The sequence below is a fragment of the Serinus canaria genome, chromosome 4A, assembly GCF_022539315.1.
Source record: "Serinus canaria isolate serCan28SL12 chromosome 4A, serCan2020, whole genome shotgun sequence".
NCBI classification, from domain to species: domain Eukaryota; kingdom Metazoa; phylum Chordata; class Aves; order Passeriformes; family Fringillidae; genus Serinus; species Serinus canaria.
In genome coordinates this window covers 11573599-11590713 of record NC_066318.1, presented here as the reverse complement: position 1 = coordinate 11590713, position 17115 = coordinate 11573599, and positions in this window count along the sequence as shown.

Genomic DNA, 17115 nt, shown 5'->3' with positions numbered 1-17115 from the left:
GCAGGTGGCTGCTGGCACCTCAGACAAAGTCTGAAGCCATGTGCCCAGCTGGGTGCAGTGCAGGACTGCCTGCTGTGAAATCACTACAGATATGGAAGAGTCAGATGAGAAAATACCCAATTTAATTCAGCTTTCACCTACCCAGCAAGATTAAAGCATTGACATCCATATATGGAAAAGAACCTAAGAAGAAATCAAGCATTGCCAACTGAGAGAATAGTACAGAACTTACTGCTTTCTGAGCAAAACATATTCTGAAGCTCAAAATAATTGGGGGAATGTTGACGGAATCAATCTGTGCTAATGCCTAAAAATGAGATGGTTTTCAGAAACATAAGGGAAAAAAGTGTAACTTGTACATGGCTAGTAGTGTTAACTAAAATGGAGAATATCAGCCTTGGCAAAGATGAGCATTCAAAGTAAATCACTTTGAATCAGTAGGTACATCAAATCTGAAATCCAGAATATCTCTGGAAATTTCTAATGAAATTCATTGCTGTTATTTCATCACACCTTGTGTATTCATTTTGGCCATCTTTTCATTTTAGAACTCTGTTAGGAGAATCCTTTCCATGAGAACACACTCCAGGCACACAGGCCTCCTCTGCTCTCCTAACTCCATCAGAGGCATTCACCTTCCTACTAGCTAAAGACAGACTCATCAACTGTCAGGGTTGCACAGCTGCATCCCCACTGAATGTATTCTCTTGATTTCATAACATCCAAATGCTTTTTTGCAGCACACTAAATTTTATTGCTCACTTCTATCCCCTTCTCATGTACCAGGGTCATCTCTGGCTCCACATGACTCCACAGGTCAGGAGGGGCTGCTCCTGGAGGCAGGAGCCCTATTCACTGCTGTGTTCTTCTGAATACTTTGAAATAAACCCACACAAGTACAAGAGAAACAATGTGTCAGCCTAACTAACACGCTCCTCTTCCTACACTATTCATTTAAAAAAAAGGTCAAAGCATTTCACAATTCAGATGATGACTCCTTCCAAAATAATTGATAGCACATGAAGTATTTGCGTAATGTTGGTGTGCTCTAGTGCCTATTGTGTTATCCATCTAAGATAAAAGCCAAGATTTTAGTGATTTATTGAGGGAGGGGTGAAAATTGACAAAGTTAATTCTTATTTCCATTTATTGCTTTTGTTAGAGGCTTAAAAAATGTCTTCATCTTTTGATCTGAGGTTTTGGACTGTTTTACTTTTTGAGTAAAGTATGTCTGCAACTACATGAGTATATGAGTCTGAACCCACAACCCTCCCTTCTCACATAACACCAACCCAACCGTGAGCAAGAATGCAAAGCATCCAAAGCAAAAACAAGTAATTGATCTTAACCCTGCAAAAGAGTTTTTAATGTAGGCACACTGGATGATAGTTCATTCAGTAAATGCAGTGAGCCTGATTGCACTACCACTTAAAGTAAAAACTCCCAGTCTGTCCTCAAGTGACCTCAGCTCAAGAGACAGACAGTACATCACACTAACCATAACATGTATAGTTAACTACTACAAACAGCACCCATAGCTAGTCATCTCTCCACCAGGATCAAATCTATCTCCTATAGATTTACATTCCTCTTTCTCTCTGCTTTGTTCCAGGATCACACCACCACAAAATCAGGTGTGTTAAGGCCACAATAAATTAAAACTGTTTTCTGTTCCCACTAATGCAAACAACAAAAATACCAGTCTCTTTTAAAAGGGGTCAGAGACATACATACTGTACTGGCATTAAACTTACTGTAGTATACTCTAGAAATTAATGTGTACCAAAGGCACATTTTATACTTTTCACAGATTCCCAGTCACTTCATGTTCTCTAGACAGAACTGTTGCTCTAGGCTGGTTCTCCCCATCTCGGTTCTCTCCTCTGCCAACAGCTAGGAGGGGACAATGAATTTGAGTTCTAATTATAGAGGTATAAATAGAAGTCTAGTGCTGCTTAAGGTTTATGTACTGGGGTATTTCTGTTCCACATCTCTAAAGGGGAAGAGCCAGATTTCCCAGTTAACACATCGAGCTTGACATTAATGGCATTTATTTTTATTTCCTGTACTGAAGTATTGGCCACTGTGGCCAGCTTTTATTTTGCTAAATGCAGTTTGTGGTAGCTGCAGTTCAATAGATACTGGAATAGTTTCTAGACAAACTTTTCTTAGTGTACTTAAGTGGAGTGGGAAGTGTTATAGAAACATCAAACAAGAAAAGTGAGCGCTTGGGCCAGTTTTTTCCTTAGTGAAATAAAAAGACATTATGTAGAAGTATTTATAGTTATGGCTGGATAGCTATCCATAATCTAATGGACAACAGTCACCAACTAATCAATCTTCACAAAGTTCTCTCTAGAAAAGGAAGATTAGACTTTAAATGTGGTTATTTAGTTAACCAAAAAAATATTCTTAGAGACACATATACTACTCCAAATGATGATATGTTCCAGAAAGCTGAGTTTTCATATCAGAGATCATGTTTTCAATTCTGTGCTATTAGAAAATATTTCCTTGCTTTGAGTGCCATATTATAAATCCACATAAGCCAAGTCTCACAAAATCTTTGGGTTTAGATCTAGCCAGGCAATGGCGTCCTTTCAAAAATGGTCCAATGACAACATTAAAAAGCATTAGGGGATGTTTACAATCAGAGCTGATTATCCACTAAGTTTAACTTCATTTATATTAATGCAAACCAGGTGTAAAATTATGCAACCAAATCCTACCAGTAGCCCTTCTCACTCACTTCACACTATGTAAATTATGATAAGAAAGTAAAAGAAAAAAAAAAAAAAAGATTTTCAGCTTCAGCAAATGTGCCAGAATTCTGGAAAGAAAACTCCTGCTGCTGTTTTGTTTGAAAGACTAAGTTTATAAATTATGGATTGTTTTCACAAACAAAACTAAAAGAAAAGCAGGTTTTCTTATTAATTTGGCCCAGTCTCTTTTATTTTGCAATCATAAGCAACTGAAAGATTCTATTGATAATAATGGCCAAAGCCCACAGAGACTTAAGAACTTACACCAGCTTTTCCCACCCTGATTTTTCTTCTTACTTCAAAGTCAGATGTCTTTTAGAGACCTTTATAAACTGATGAGTCCCTGCTGAAGAGACCAGGCTCTTCCCATGACATCAGCCTATAACAAGCTCCCAATGTCTTTAAAGTCTGCATGTGTTGGGAATTATTTACCCCATCTAAATTATGTCCATGATGAGATCACTCTTATTAAGACAAAACTATCATAACCACTGTGCTCATGATGATTGCAGCTTACATTAATGCATTGAGTGTCTAGAAAAATATACTTTTCAAGCATGAAGAAGTTAAGCAAACCCCAGAGAAACTGAGGAGCACAGAAACTTCTGACAGCTGCAAAAAATGCATTTGAATACTGAACATTGCAAACTGCAGGTCATTTTCCTGGTCTCTCCACCAAGTAGTGCATTTCTTAAGAGACTTTTCTTTTTGCTGTGATTAAAATATTGGAAGGAGCTTCTGCTGGAGCAGTACCTCTAGAATAAAGTTCCAGCAAAATCTATTTGCTGGAAGACTTTCAAAGCCAAGAATTCACTAAAAGGCAAATGGGGTTTCCAATTCTTAGATTACGCAGCTCAAACATAGCATGAACTCACTGCCTGTCACTGTTCCCTTAAAATACATTTCTCCATAAATCTACATAATAGTCTTTGAAGGTTCTTGTGACATTCAAGTAGAAAAAGATACATCAAGTAGTATTTAAAAGGAAATTATTAGATCAAATTCTGTGCAAATCTGTCTATTTGCACATTAGGGGGACATCTGACCCAACAAAGAAAGGAGCACTTCCATCTGGATAGAAGGCACAAAAAATTAGGGAAAATATGACATTGTCTGTTATAAATGTAAAGGAGAAAGACTTTTCTCGTCTTCTCGTTCTCATTTTAAATTGCAGTTTTCAGAAACATTGCAAATCATTAATTGCTACTCCTGAAGTTGCTGAACAACTTGTGAAATCTTAATAGATTTCCAAACAGAGGTTCCCAGGGGACTGCTTAGCCCAGAGGATTAGTAAAGAGGAGTAGAACAGTTGTCACTTTGAGTCTTACTTCAGGGCAGTGGGCTGAACCCAGCAGACTAACTTTAATTTATATCTCAAAAATCACATCCAAAGACCTTGCTTGTACAAAAAGATTGCTCTGGTCTAGTACCTGAAAGGCAGTCAAGGTGAACCCCAGGATGTCTTCTGGGGCTGCCTCCATCAGCCTTAAAGCCACTTCTACTCTTCTATAATATATTGCCTAACATATTTTAACAAGAACAACAACAACAAAAAAGAATTAGTCAAAAAATCTAGACTGCTCTCTGGCATCAAAATAACCTGATTTCTACCAGGTGTCACCTGTCTACCAGCTTCCCTCCAGTCCCAGAGCTAGGGACACGTGAAAAAATTCTGGTAAATCATGATTTTGTGACCCAAAGAAGCAGAAGGGCCAAAATCTCCTTCCTAAGAACTTTTGGTGACCTTGCTTGGAGAAACTCTGTAAAATTCCATCTCTGCTGCCCAGGAACTCACAAAGGATCCTAGCCCATTTCAAAAAAAGCTTATGAAAAGTCCGTCTGCCCCTGCCAACAGCATAACTGTTATTGTCAGTAATTGCCATCTGAGAGAGAATCCCAAAAGAAAGCTGGCAATTAATATTAGGAGAGCTCAGAATGATGTAATGTTTGACAATAAGCTTTTGACTTAAAACAGGTAGTCCAATAAGTTGAAAGTGCATTCAAATAAAACATTTTATAGATCAAAGGGTTTTTCTTTCTGACAAACTTTCAGGTGCCTCATAAGCTTTTCAATTTGAAGATTTGACTGCTGCATAAGAGATAGCAAACTTGGGGAGGAAATGAGAAAATTTGACATAACCCCTTCAAAATGAACTTTTAAGTAAGTTAAAACAGATTTTGTGCTCTTTTTTTCACCTTTAATTCTGTCCTATAAGCTAACTACTTTGGATATGTTTAGATCTTTTTTCTCCATTATAAAATCTCAGTAACTCCTCACTGGAAACACGTAATCTTCCACTACCCTAATACAACTTATTTTTCCAAAATAATAAATAAAATAGGGTAAAATCAAGCTTAAGGTAGTGATGGAACTCTTTTATGAAGTGAATAGGTGCTGTCTGTGCCAATTCTGTCTGTTTAATCACAGCCTAACATTTTAATTATGTATATAGCTAAGGATTTGCTTGCATTGGCTTAATTATTCTGCATGATAATATGAACAAAGGGCCTCTGTTAAAGTAATCAACAAGAATTTTAGCTGGCTGAGTTTCCTCAAACGTTCCAAGAGCAATGAAAGATCTGATCATTAAGCATTTACTGCCCCTGAGAGCTATTTTAAACCTGTTCCCTTCATATCACAGCTGGCCTCAAATTCTTTTTATCTGAAAGCCCTAGTGAGACAGAACAAAAGAATGTTTCTCATTTGGAGTGAGCTGTCTGTGTCATCTGTGTGATGTTCACTAGCAGGAGATGTCTATCTTAATGAGCTTTTGGCCAGGAACAGCGCTGCCACTTTCTAACTTTTGTCCAGTTCACAGGGCTCCTGATGCAGGGTGCTCTGGATGTGTTAGAATTGTAAATGAGCCCCAGAAGTGCACATTGCCCAGGGATCCCACAGTGACAATTAAGCAATAGTCTCTGCTCTTGGGGGCCTCTCCTGCTAGATAATTGACCCCCCAGATAATTGACCCCGACGGGAGCTATGCAGAGAACCCACGCTGAAGGTAAGGACGCAGAACAGAAGTGAAGGATCATTATCTTTCAATGAAAGGCAAGTTAGCACCAACAGCAACTGGGTTTTAAAGGACCAAAGGGTTAAAGCTTTCACTTTTTGAAGGATTTACTATTAATTTCTCCTTTGCCCAACAGAACCTGACTGTTTTGAAATACACCCTATTTTAGTGGGTCCCAGGATAAATGGTAGCCAAGTAAACACTCCAAACCTACCCACACATGGAAAAAGAGAGCCCTAGAATCCTAAAAATTGCACAGGATAAGACACGATAATAGTAATGACACGTCTTAGTTTAAAAGCTAAACATGCTGCTACTATAAAAGCTTTCCATGTAAAATCTGGAAGCACAGTAAGAAAACCAACAGTCAATGTATTACATCAGGAGAGGATCTCTGTGGTACTCGGTGAGAGCTGAAGTCCAAGAACTTTCTGATTCTGCTTCCCTCTGTAAGCCTCCACCATAAGATCACATTGTCCATCATACAGAACCTGCTTTCAAAGAGGTGAGACACTACAGGAGCACCTGTCCATGCCACATCTGAAAGATTCAGCTCACCTGCCTCACCAAGATCAGGGGTGGTGGGAAGAGAACTTTGTACAAAGAGAACTACTCATCCAGTACCATGGTGGACATTTATATAATTTCTATGTTGAGTTTTTATTCAAACATTTATTTTCTTAATGAAAAAGGAACCTTCTTATCAAAATATACCAAAATGTTTGTGATAAATCCAACAAGAATGACTTCAAGAAATTCTAAAAATCTGTTAACTTATTATATGAGAGGTAGATGTACCAGGGGGAATAGGGGACTACTGCACTTGAAGGCAGCCCTGTGGAGGACATGTTTCATCCATGTGACTTAACAGAGGCTGTAGCACTATAGAATCCCCATGTGTCCTAGGGTGACTTTATGATGCTGGTATCCCCAATCATCTGTTCGGTTTCTGCTGGATATTAAATTCTGTACCTTTCAGACCAGTTCTGAGAGTGAAGGGGGGCAGAAGAAGCATGCAGTTTATCTGCAGAAACTGCAGCACTTGCTCCCACATGTTCCTGCTCCTGGCCTATGTTGTCTGGAGCACGGACAGACAGTGGGACAGAACTCTCCTTTACTTTTTAGTTAGGCTGTTCTAGCTAGCTGAGGCAGAGAAGTTCCCCAAACTGTGACTTTTCTCATTCTTGGAACTGTTCAACCCTGTTCTGGACTGAAAACCCAGGAAAACACTGGGAGCTCACACCTGGGGGCCACCAGGGCCCAGGATGAGTCATTTACCAGCATAGGAGGGACTGATAAGGGATTGAGCGAGCTGAACTACACCCTATGAATGGACTTTCTGAATTTGCCATCTCTTCAGAACAGTGAGAGGTTTTATTGTTTTGGTTTTTTTTTTTTTTTTAATGCTTCTGAATACTTTGCTTGTTAAATAAAGAGGTTTCTTCCACTTTTCTCCAAGGAAATCTTTTCCCAAACCACTTGGGGGTTGAATCTGCTTTCTGGCTTGAATCTGCTTTCTAGAGAGACCCCTTTGGATGTTTCCTCCCAAATTTGCCCTAATCTAGGACACCATGTCACCACTACAGCTAATTCAATCTCACGTTCACTGTGGATCAATTTGATATTTCTCCTATTCAGTACAGATTGCTCCTGAATCTGTGTCCTTGTTTGGCACTCAGCCTGTTGTGCTGCCCAGCAGCCTCAGCCCCATACTATTCACCTTCATTCCCTGCCCTATCACTCCTGCTAACAGGCCTTATCATTTTCCCTGGGTTTATCATTCCTCCTTGCTTTTCAGTTCCTCTGTCCCTCGGACTAGAAGGCACATTTCTTTTCAAACATCTTATTTATGCAGTTCATCATTTCAGTGAAAAGGCAGTGGTGATGGATGGTCTTTTTGAATAAACTTGTGCCAAAAAGAATGAGGACAGCTGAAGGGAGAAAGTGTGGTGTCACACTGTACAGTGGGGAGGCACCAGTGCCATAAGTCTGTCCTGCTGTTCAGGAAAGTGGCTCGAGGTGACAGTTATATTGTTAACAAATTACGTCATTAAACGAGGTGATAATAAATATGTATTTTTCAATTCCCACTCATTAAAAAAGTCAAAGCATTTCCAGAGCTGACCATTCCCAGGATCCTACTTGCTTCATCTATATTCTAGTCCAGTCCCTGAAGGTTTTCCCTTACCTAATCTGCATTTTTCCTCATTATTTTCTCCTTCCACAAATTCAATTAGTTTTGGCCACCAACTCAGAAATGCCAAAGGCTACAGGAGAACAGTGTGGGGTTTTTTGTCTCATCTGATTGACAAGGGCTGCTGTTAAAAAGCCTGAAAAATAAAAGGAGAAATAAAATGAGGCAAAACAATGACTGAAACTCCTACAATGCACCTGTGGTTTTAGAGAGCTGGCTGTTTGTAAGTGGTTAGTCTGCTTTCCTCAAATCTACCCTTTTTAGACATTAACATTCAATCCTGATGGGAGATGGTGAGAACTAAGGAAGCAAAACGTTTACAGCTGTGCAGATGGCAAATATGAGGGAAGGCTTTGTAATGGAAAAGAAAAGTAAAGAAACTACCACACCTGTCTTGTCTTGTGTCTTGCTGCACAGGTATGGTTGATTTACTTTGCAAATTCTTGAGCAGTTTCCTGTGCAGCACTTTGTTGCTTGCTTTCATGCAAGCTGTTGTCTTAGCTCCCACATTTGGCACAGTTCCTCTGTAGCATGAACCTGATTTCCAAACATACTTCCCCCACTACAGCCATTAGAGTGGACTGTGAAATAGTCACAGCTGCACAACTGGTCACAACAGAAAAAACTATTCCCTAAACTGTTCACAAATGCAAATATACGTGGCATAGTAATGGAATGATGACTTGGGGACAAGGGCAGATATCTGCCAGTCCTACCATAAGAGCTATACTGGGCCAAACCCCAGCTTTCACAGCTCACATTTCACTGTTGTCAAGCATATGATACCCAGCACATGCTGAAAAAAAACAAACAAGATGTCTCAAACCTCATTGTGGTCTCCAAAAATGCAAATTCCAGAATCTATTTGGATCATTGAATTTCATTTGGGGATCCAAAATTATCTATGGAGGTCTGTAAACACCAGAACATCACCAGAAAATGCACAGAGAAATATTTTCTCATGCCATCCATTTCTCTGGCTTGCAAATTTCAAAAAATTTTGGGTAAAGGAAGAGTTTTCCAACTGAAGGTATTTTTATGCAATTCACAATCATTTATTAATCCTGGCATCTGAAAATACAGCTCTGTATTAGATATGTTCTTAGATATTAGATACATACAGCTCTGCATTAGATATGTTCTTAGATTTTCATTTGGAAACAATTATAGAATTAATCACCTCTGATTTGGGAGGAAGAACAATTCCAGTTCTCTACAGTATGGATTTGCCTCAGTACACAGCAAAAGTCAGCAAGAGAATCCCCAGGACAACAGGTATGGATGTGATGTAAGCATCTCCCTATGTTCAAGTCAAACACCACCAGGAGCTATGTACACCCCGAGATCCTAACAAAACAGTGCCTTTCTCCTTCCTTGATCTAGAGAATAGCAGCAAATTCAAAACTGCTAAAAAAGAAAATCCCTTCTGCCAAAAGTCTTCAAAACCACTGTGTCAGGAGACCACACACAGGAATCCAGAGTGTTAAAAATAGATTAGAAACTTATGTGAATAAAAAAAAAAATCAATATTTAAACCCCTAATCATTTTTATAATGTCACAGCAAGAAAGAAGAAAATCTGAACTGATTTCTGGCACTATCCAGTGTTAGCATTCTGGCATCAGTTTCCATACACACATCGACCAGAATAGAAACAACTACCATTAAAACAGTTTAAAAAAAAGAAACTTGCTTTCACTACAGATAATAACACTTCTCCCCACCCTGAAAAAACATCCTTTTATTTGTCAAGTCAGGAAAAAAGGTCATGATAGTTTTCATAAAATTTGGATGATTTTCAGCCCAGCTCCAATGACAAATGACAGCTGAGAGCCTTAAAGTTCTTAAAGTGTAGGAGGAAGGGAAAGCTCTACACTGAGGGATTCATGCTTTCCTGTATGTGCATTTCTGTATTATTTCTATTTTACATGTTTATAAAAGAATTTATACATCTAGATCTCCATTCCTTAATTTATGCCAGTTTTAAGCAAAGTTATATCTCTATCTCTCCTGCCTGCCCTTCCAGTTCTCTCTTAATGCCTTGACCATCTGTGTTAATTTCTGAAAAAGCCCCAACTGCAGTTTTCGGACAAGAAAAAAGTAAAAAAAATATGGTTTTGAGAAATATTATATTCATTCTGCCTTTCTCCACTTAGCTCTCTTTTCTTACTGCACTGGTTTTGGCTGGAGTAGAGTTAATTTTCTCCATAGTAGTTGGTATGAAGCTGTGGCTTGGATTTCTGCTGGAAACAATGTTGATAATTCAGGGATGTTTTCCTTATTGCTGAGCGGTGCTGACACACAGTCAAGGCCTTTTCTGTTCCACACCAGCAAGAGGCTGGGGGTGTACAAGGAGCTGGGAGGAGACAGGGCTGGGGCAGCTGCCCCTAACTGATCCAACAGATATTCCAGTCCAAATAGCACCGTATAAACTGGGGGGAAGAAGTAAGGGGGGCAAAACACACCCACACCTGAGCTGCCTTCTTGTGTGTAATGCTTACAGACTAATGGACTCTGGGCAGCAATGACCTGCAAGAACCAATTATTTGGCAAAGTTTTGAACATATCTCCCTGTTACGTCGTTCACAGGGGTTCCAGGATGAGGGAAGAGATGAGAAAGTTGACTCTATGTATCAGAAGGCTTGATTTATTATTATATGATAGATAATATATAAAAACTATACTAAAAGAATAGAGGAGAGGATTTCACTACAAGGCTAAGCTAAGAATAGAAAAGGAATCTCAAAACAAAGGTCTTCTCAGACTGAGACCGGCCGGACAGGTGATCTGTGATAGGCTCTTAATTGCAAACAGCCTGACGAGGCCAATCAGAGATTTCTTCTGTTGCATTCTACAGCAGCAGATAAGAATTGTTTACAGTTTGTTCCTGAGGCCTCTCAGCTTCTCAAGAGGGGAAAAATCCTAAAGAAAGGATTTTTCATAAAACATGTCGGTGACATCTCCCAGTGCAAAATGCAGCCTCTTCTGATGGAGCATGTTGAGCAGCACAAGACAGAAGCACTGCCTGCCATGCATATAAGCAGGATCCTTTCTGGCCAAATGGTTTTTTTCAGAGTTGAAAGATGGTGGCTAAACAGTTCATTTATGCACTGTTGGAATAGCTGCTCAATCTAACTGTGAGATTCTACCAACAATTTCCTCCTAAGTGAGGAGAAGAGCTCCATCAAGCATGGTTAGATCCACTCCATCCAGCCTTAACAAAGCTCCAGAGCAGAGTAAGCCAGAACAACGTTTGCAGGGATTTTGTCCTACACTTTCAAACTGGGATCTGGTTGTGCAGATTCAGTCACCTGGCAGAAATCTCAGAGTACCTGTTCTTTAAAAAGTAAAAATAGACACCCAAAGAATAAATAAATCTGCAGCACTAATATTCAGCTTCCTAATTTCACTAGTAGCAGCTTTTGCAAGGATAATTTAATTCTTCTGTTTCATCTAGGACTGCAGCTTGTAAACTCCTTTGAGGATCCCTACCAGGAATTCATCAGCATGAAGGATATATACTTGGAAGATCATAATCAAGTCAATCAAGGGGAGAAATTCAAAAGCTTTGCCACTAAAGGAGTCAAACATAAAAGCCTCCCTGAGGGGGGTAGAAGTTTATGTACCATGCCTGGCCTATGTTAAGAAAATTAAAACTTGTTTCACAACATAAAAGAACCAAAGTGTCAAGTCACTAAAACCAGTTTCCAGTACAGATGCCCTGTTTGAGTCTGGTTTACGAGGGAAATACAAATTTATAATGCATTTAAAGAAACACAACTGACAAAAACATAACTAAGGGATATATACAAGGCAGACAGCACATAACATAAATTAAACAAGGACAATTTAAATGCAATTTAGCAGCCATCCCTGTTGTTATAACGAAGAACACTTCTATTTATATCCATGGCAAACTTCTTACTTTTTTCAAAGGAAATGTTTGCAGAGCGGATTCTTCTAAATATCTGTCTAACATAAGAGTTGAGGTTTGCTCTTATTATTTCCCAGAATCTTTTCAGATAGAGAAGCAATGCTTGAGAAAGGGAATCCAGACTCCTTCTGGGAATGTGTGTCAATGAATGGAAAATGGGTTTGGGTTTGCTGCTTTTTAGTTCTGTTGCATAAGGTGATTCTCCTCTTCCCTCCCACTTACTCAGCAATTTTGTTTTGAAAGCCTGCGTATTTAAGGTGACACATGTTCTAAATACATCATTCAGAGAAAGATCGAAAGAAATCAGTTTTCTGAAGAAGGCTGTCAGTGTTCTCCAGGACAGAACAGGTTATAAACTGATTGTTACAAGGCACAATTCAAAAAACAAGGTATTATTTTTCCTTGAATGCAAAAATGATAATCCACTAATCCCTTTGAAACTGTGTCATTTAGAGGATCCAGTAGAAATGAAACATAAATGTGGCTGTATATCTAGGCAAACATTTTGTTGCCTCCAAGAAGAGCCATAAAGGATCTGGTGGGTATTTTTCAAAGCTGCCTTAGGGAAAGGATGTCTAATCCCCATTAAAATTAACAGAAACCGGCTCCTCAAACCCAGTCAGTGGCTTTGAAGAATGAGCTCTGTGGGGGTAATACATAGTATCAAAGAGCAGGGATGAGTTGTCTCCATCACATGGGAGTCACCTGTAGGTTCGTCTGAATGAAAAGGAAGTGGGGGAAAGGAAGACAAAAACAACAGCAATAGTAACAGTAACAATAACAACAGCAATAATAATTATAGAGATTGAACTAAAAAGCCAGATAGAAATTCCCAATGGACTTTAATAAATTCAAACATTGTGGAAGGTTTTATAATGGTAACTGGAATTGACTGAACTCAAGACTCAGATCTGTTTTGGTATGATTATGCAATTTAGCAAATCATTATTGGAAGAACAGTTACCTATTTTAAAATTTGCTCATTTTCTTGAATCTCTTAAAGACAAGTTATTAGACAATCATTAGAAAGAAAAACATTAAAATCTGAATGTAAAAGGTGAGAACTTCCAGCTATCCAAATGACAGACCCGTTAAGGTCCTTTCCAATCCAGCCCATTCTATGACTCAATAACAAAACTTAGAGACAGCAACTTAAAAAATTATAAAAGGAAAACATTTAATGCAGAACAATCGCCAGAACTTACAGGCACAGGACATAGTTGAAAAAAGGTAAATTTGATTTACTGAAATAATAAATAAGTGAATAAAAATATAAACAAATAAAAAATATCAACAGTTCCATAAGATTGGATCAACAGTTACCATTTAGGAACTGTGTCATCATTTATTTAGGTGGGATTCCCAAAAAATACACTGATAATGGGAATCACATTTGCCTCTCTCCCTGAATCCACCTGCAGCAGCCTTTGGCAGTGCTGAGAAAAACAGGACTGGATTAAAAAAAAACTTCAGCACTGCTGCAGCCGGCTCTCTCAGCCCCACGGAGAGATTTAACATGAATTCAAATTTAAAAATCACATGCTCTTACTTTTTTTTAAGGTAAAATCTCTCCTCTGGAAAGAGTCCCACAACAAAAGAAAAAATGGCTTGCTGTGAGATTATGTACAAAATCTTTTTCTTTTAGCCTCTTTCAGTATTTGGAGGTGGTGTTTGTTGCAATGCAGAAAAACACACAGGAATTGAAATGAGAACTTTGACATTAAGTTTTCCTTTCAACTAAAGAGCTCCTGCCTTCCAGACAACTCACACTTGGTTAGGAGCTTTTCACTCAGCTTTTCTCCTGACCTCTGGCTTAAGGGGTTATATTTCTACTGAGTAAAATGAGAGTGGGTCCATTCTTAGGTGCCAAATTGGGGTGAAAATCACCACAAAAACATCAATAATGTTCAACATTACCAGAAGTAAATTAAGTCTAACTAAACAAGCCATGGCAAACAGAATAAACTCACACTCTAAGGCGGACTTTCACACAGAAGGCAGCTATAAACTGAGTGTGGCCTGCAAATCGATCAGCCCCCTGCCTCTACCTAATGAGACTCTTTTCTTTATTGCATTTTTATAGACTTATAAAAGCAGCATAGGATGGATTATATGGGCTGTCTGTCTACCCTGTCCATCTGTGGCTCTATTGGTGTTCACTCCCATAGACCAGGATAGTACATGGCAGGGGCTGGAACTTAAAGAAATACAGAGGTGGTTGAGAGACTTCTAAAAAAATAACAGAACAATGACAGACATACAGCCACTTCCCCAGAAAAACACTGATTCCAACAATACCAGTTTGTAACAAGGACTGTAAAATCAAAATGAGTCAACAGGAAAACTTCTCTACAAATGCAGCACAACACTTCAATAGCCTTTGTGTGAGATCCATGTGAATGTCAGTCCTAATTCATGTTAAAAACACAGACAATTTCTCAGAACTCTAAATGGAACATAATTATTTAAAAAAAACAGGTCATGTCTATTTGGCTAGACTTATTTCAAAGTTCTAGGATAATGACTTCATTTAGTATGCATTACACAAGACATTTTTGGAGCTATTCCCATAGAATCAAAGCCTTCCTGTCCACGTAACTCAATTTTGCGATTCTTTATTTTGTCAGTGTTGCTGTAAACAATGTGCTGCCCATGGCAGGGAGGGGAGAGGAGAGATTTCTTTAAGAAAAATAGTCATCCCTGCTCAGAATTCTGTAGTTACATTTACCAGCTGCATAAGTGTTCTGATAAACTGCCAAAAAAGGTCACTATAAAGCAACATTCCTTTAAAGTTGTAATCCTTATTAAAGGAAATTATCTGGACTCTTTCCAGAAACATTTTGAGGGGGAGAAAGGGGCAAAAGCTTCCGCAGAAGATCAAATGTTGTTGATTATAAATTCATTACCAGCATAACTGCTAACTTCAGTAAATTAACAAGGAACTTTTATTATATCCAATCAAGCCCTTGTTAAAGATAACAAGTTCTTTTCATTCCTCATATATTTGTATAACAGTCACTTTTCTGGAACTCATCAAAGTTTGTTGCAAATCCATATGAAAGTACCACTCTCTCTTTTAACTCCTTAAAAATAATAATGAAACCTTACGATCACAGTGAAAATGCACAGGTTACATTAAAACATGTCAAAATAAAAGACTGGGAATTATAGAGAAATCTGCCCCAACACCATCAAAGAGACTGATATTCCACAGCAGAAGAGTCCTAAAATGATAAGCATTTCACACTTGTTTTTTAATGTTTTGTTCACAAAGAAGAAGCAGTCTTTTTAGGAAATCTGGTAGGGCAACAAAGATCCATTATGGTTTAATTTTAGAGAAGGCATTCACTCAAATATTAATTGCTAAAAAGTTATTTTACATAATCAGTTCAACCATATCATTATGTTAAGAATCTTGTCTTTATCAAATCTTGTCTTTTAGTTAAAAGTGGGAGGAAAGAATGCTTTGCTTTGAAGCTTTTCACTAATAACACATTTTACAGCAAGTTAAGTATTTTCTAAAAAAATAACTACTTCAAAAGCAAATATCTTGGTGACAGGCTGTTGCACTGAGATCCCTTTCTTACATGCCATGCTCTAAATACATATTTTTCATCCATTTCATTTGTCTGCTGTCCAAATTTACCAGTGATGAAAGAAACCTTTCTGGAAACTATTTAAGAAAGTACCAATGCCCACTGAAATCAATGTCTAGACTGGATTAGTCTAATATGAGAAGTTTTCCTAAAAACTTACAATTATCCCTACAATTAAACATGATAAAAGCACAGAAAATTGATGAGAATAATTTTTAAAAAGGCAATGCAAACCAGTTTTTCTCAGTCCCTCTCCTCTAGCAGTACTAAAAGAAAATAAAACCTAATGCATAAACCATGTGTTTTTACACAGGTCAGCTAAAAATTTGCCTAATTCACAGTAATGTATTTCCACAATTGTAAATGTTGATGGTGGAGTCACCAGCCCTGGTGGTGCTCAAAAAATGACTGGTCATGGCACTTACTGCTATGGCCTACAGGACAAGGTTAGAGTCTGTGATCTCAGAGGTCTTTTCCAACCTCACTGACTCAGTGATTCTGTGATTCATGAGCAACCCAAGCTGTCTACTTGGATAATAACAGGTACAAGGGTAATTCACCTTGGTACAGGAGTAGATAAAAGTCATGGGTACAATGCGGGATTTAATAGGTGAAAACTGGTGTCCCACATACACCCTAGTGTCCCACATTTTTTATTGAACTGGAAAATCCTAGCTCAAACTGAACTGAGCTATATTGTCCCAGCATCTCTGGAAAATATAGCTTCCTTGCAGAACCTGGACACAGTGTGCTGCTCCGTCACCACAGCACTGGTTTTCTCCTACAACTGAGAGATTCTCTGCAAAATACATCAAGGCAATACCTGTATCCACTAAGTGCATCCCTCCCCATGTGTCCTAGGGTGACTTTATGATGCTGGTATCCCCAATCATCTGTTCGGTTTCTGCTGGATATTAAATTCTGTACCTTTCAGACCAGTTCTGAGAGTGAAGGGGGGCAGAAGAAGCACGCAGTTTATCTGCAGAAACTGCAGCACTTGCTCCCACATGTTCCTGCTCCTGGCCTATGTTGTCTGGAGCACGGACAGACAGTGGGACAGAACTCTCCTTTACTTTTTAGTTAGGCTGTTCTAGCTAGCTGAGGCAGAGAAGTTCCCCAAACTGTGACTTTTCTCATTCTTGGAACTGTTCAACCCTGTTCTGGACTGAAAACCCAGGAAAACACTGGGAGCTCACACCTGGGGGCCACCAGGGCCCAGGATGAGTCATTTACCAGCATAGGAGGGACTGATAAGGGACTGAGCGAGCTGAGCTACACCCTATGAATGGACTTTCTGAATTTGCCATCTCCTCAGAACAGTGAGAGGTTTTATTGTTTAATTTTTTTTTAATGCTTCTGAATACTTTGCTTGTTAAATAAAGAGGTTTCTTCCACTTTTCTCCAAGGAAATCTTTTCCCAGACCACTTGGGGGAGGCGCTGCTTGAATCTGCTTTCTAGAGGGACCCCTTTGGAAGTTTCCTCCTAAATTTGCCGTAATCCAGGACACCACCCAAGGATGCACAGTCACAGTAAGATCTAGGAATGAGGAAAACAGCAGATACCTAAGAAAAGACAAAGGAATTGTCTTTTCAAAAGAAAAGAAGCTGTCCAGAAA